The following is a 3,907-nucleotide window of genomic DNA, read 5'->3' as shown; positions in this document are numbered from 1 at the left end:
TATGTATTCAGAACGCTGTTTCAAAACAAACATGAAATCAATGCATTCCAAATTTTGCTAATTGGTCTATACTTGTGTGCAACACATAGTAAAAATTAGCAATAAGAATTGGAACAAGAGCATATAATGTAAAATAAGAATCACATCATGATAAGTAGAGGCCGATTTTTTCGGGTGAGTGGGGTGCTCAATCCATGACCTTTCCCTCTCGTACCTAAGTTCCCTGAGCTGAGACACTTTGCGGATGACAGACACGTGGCCTTTGGCACAAGTCTCTGGTTTCCTAAATTTTTTAAAAATATTTAGGAGGCAACTTTGTAATCTGGCAAAGCAGTTAATTTTTGGCATTTTGATTCAAAATCGATTTTTCAAAAGATTTGCCGAATTTGGACTCTTTTGTGTTTACATATTTCACATTGCACTTGTGAAATCAGAACCACGGAAGTCCGAATTGTAGGACTACTGTGTTTGAAAGAAGCATGAAAAGCAAGCTACAACTACGCCCAAAACTAGTCCGAGAGACGACTGAAAAAGTCGCTCTTATCCGAAGGAGATTGATTACGGCTCAAAGCTGATAAAAGAGTTATGCCGACAAGAGAATGTGACCTTTATCTTTTGAGATCGGCGACCATGAGTTTCTTAAGATTTCACCGAGGCAGGGTTTGATGAGTTTTGGGAAGAGTGGGAAACTATCTCCAAGGTTCATTGGACCATTTGAGATCTTAGAGCGGATCAGAAAGGTAGCGTATCGTTTGGCCTTACTGCCACAACTTTTTGGAGTTCACGATGTATTTCATGTTTCCATGCTTAGAAAGTACGAACTTGACCCTTCGCATGTGCTTGATTGGGTTGATTTAGAAGTAGACGAGGATGCTTTTTATGAGGAACGATTAGTTCAAATACTAGATACTCGAGAACAGGTGTTAGGGTAAAACCATACCCTTGGTGAAGGTGCTGTGGAGACATCATAGTGTTGAGGATGCAACTTGGGAACGAGAAGCGGAAGTCCGCTCCAAATACTTGGATTTGTTTAAATAACAATGTTTAGTTGGTTTGTGGTCTTGTGTATTTTGATGTTATTATGAGAATTGAAGGTTTTTAATGCTAATTACAACCTTTTAAACTCTATGTGGTTTGGAAAAGCATAGTTTTGATCAAACTCGTTGAATGTTAATGAAATCATCAAGTTGTTAAAAAAAAAATGTACTAAGTGATCATATTGTTAGTTATGACCTAAATCTTGCATCATGGTATTGTTGGGTTAGAACTTGTCCTTGCAGAAGAGGTTGATTTAATTTCGGGGATGGAATTTTCTAAGGTGGGAGAGGTTGTGATGCCCCGGCTCCTTTAAAGCTATTTAGTACATTATTAGTAACATCTGTCTCTTTGTGTGTGTCTTCTTTATTGTTTAACTCTTTGAAGTGGTGTTGTTATTCATTTTCCCTGAGGATTGTTATGTTAAGTACATTTTTGTGAATTCCAAGATGTTATCTTGCACTTTTGGGTGTTGGAGAGGAATTGGGAAGGTTAGTTGTTGTCCTGGTAGTTCCTGGTCTCACTTTCTGGGTGGGACTATTCAAGCGGTCTTTTGGTTGCTCGAGCAGTGAATCTGACCTCCTAGTACTTGGGTTTACAAACTGAACTTCTAGGAGCATGAATTTTTTGCTCGAGCGAAAAATTGATTGCTTGAGCGGTTTTTTACAGAAGGGTGTGGAGATTCTGGGAGTGGGTGTTTTTGGCTCGAGCATAAGTTTCATCGCTTAAGCGGTCTTTCAAAAATTGAATTGTTCGCTCGAGCAATCTGTTGACTGTTAGTTTCGAAAATTGAATCAAATCACTTCAAAAGTTGACTCTTACCCACTTTCCCATCAATTTTCACTTTACACTCTCTCTCTACATTAACCTTCACTTTGTTTTCTCTCATCTCTCTCTAGCCTCTAACCCACTTCATCTATTCCTTGATCCCTCACTATTTATTCATATTTCAACCTTGGTGCCTTCTTTAATTTTGGAGAGCTTGTCGAGGGCTACGTGGTATACGGTGGATATTGGATTTTTACACCATTGGTTTCGGAACTTCTCATTCTTTCTTCTCAAGTTCTTAAGGTAGGGATGTTCTTTGAGTTATATATATGTTTTCTAGCATGTCTTGTCCTTTTTAATTAAGCTGCACTAGATCGATTTTGGAAGTTGAATTTAGAAAAATATTTGAGAAATTTATTCTTTCTCATGACTTGGTCTAAGATAAATTGTTTTGGGTGGGCTATGAACTATTTGGGGGATGTTTGTTTGTAGTGTTTTGAAAATAAATGGAAAAATCCCATTTTTGATAGAACCCTAGATTTTGGAGAAATTTGGGAAAAGGTGAAATTGAGGTGATATTTATGAAATTGATGATAAATCTCTTGAGTTTATGATGAAAACTTTTTGCGACATTATACTGTTGAGGCATGTATGAAAGGAAATGAAAATTTTGATTGAACAATCATGGAAACATGCGATGTGCATGTTGGCACTTTGGAAATTTAATGATGAATATAGATTGTGAATATGTGAGAATCTCATATGTCACATGGATTTCTATTTTTTTCTTTGATTTTGGAAGGTTTCGAATCGTGGAAATTATACTTGAACAAATGTGAAAGATGTTGGCAATGTTGTACAAAGGAGATAATTATGTGTGGTCTATTCTCATTGGCTCATTTGCATTACTTTAAATTTTGTTTACCTGCAATCTTAAGGTTGAGATAAATTCTTGATTTTGAGAAATACGATTGTTATTGATGAAAATATTTTGGGGTAAATACATTTGGTAAGTCCGGTTAGGGGGTGTACATTATAAATTAAGTTGGCTTGAGTATCCTTGGTGTAAGACAAAAAAACACGAACGTGTGGGTGCCTAAGTCCTCTGGTTAGTAGCTAGTAAGGTAGGATTTTGATAGTGCCTGATACACCTACCTACAAACACTAGCCCTAGGGAATTACCTTAGTCGTATTTACTACCCCATTGTTTAAAGTCTTGGTTTTATTGAAGAACATGAACTTTGAAATGACTATTGCATGGATTTCAAAAGAGATGCAAAACTTCGATAATTGAATATGGAATAGCATTGCATTCATATAATTGTATGAGATTTCTTTTAAACATATATACTTTGTGAAGATATCTCTATTGGGCTTAGCGTCCACCCCTAGTGGAATTGTGCAGGAAAGGATGTTGTGGCTCCGCCTAGATCAAGGCATGGAGTGTGTTGAGGGCAGAGGCTCTCCTTTTGTGTGTGTGTGTGTGTGATGTAAATGCAAGCTAAGGGCTTTATGTGTTGGTTGATAACCTTTTGTGTAGCTAGACTTATGTCTTGGAACGTGTAACCTCTGGGCACTTACTTTATTGTTTATTTCTTTCTCTCTCTCTCTCTCTCTCTCTCTCTCTTTGGTTTGTTTGTTGCACATGCTATGGATTCATCTCTTAAGAGGCTAAACGTATATCGCATGTGAACACTTCTTTTGTTAACTCTTTCCATGGAATGAAATATTAATTGAAGGAGTTGGTCCATTAAGATAAGATTGCATGTTGTTTTATGTCTTTTCCTCTTTCTACTGGTTATTATTTTGAGGGCATTACAAATCCCTTTAACGACTTCTCCTTACATTTATATAAATGAGAGTTTCGAGATTCACTACGTGCCCTCAATACATGAAGGCAAACAAACAACAACATATATATGACAGATAATCATGGTGTCTCAACATCCAACAGTTTACCGGTTAACAACAAAAGTTCAAATATTACATCATCGGCCTCTAACACAAAAGCCCCTCTCAAAGGTAATACTATTGTGCTGGCTGAAAGTTCGACCCTCGCGAAGCTCTCGAAGCCTGGCCTACTTAGATTTGATATCGATACCGC

Source organism: Camellia sinensis, chromosome 14 (assembly GCF_055761805.1).
Source record: "Camellia sinensis isolate YWXY chromosome 14, ASM5576180v1, whole genome shotgun sequence".
In the NCBI taxonomy this organism is placed as follows: domain Eukaryota; kingdom Viridiplantae; phylum Streptophyta; class Magnoliopsida; order Ericales; family Theaceae; genus Camellia; species Camellia sinensis.
The sequence above is the reverse complement of the archived record's forward strand: the minus strand, read 5'-3'. Positions refer to the sequence as shown.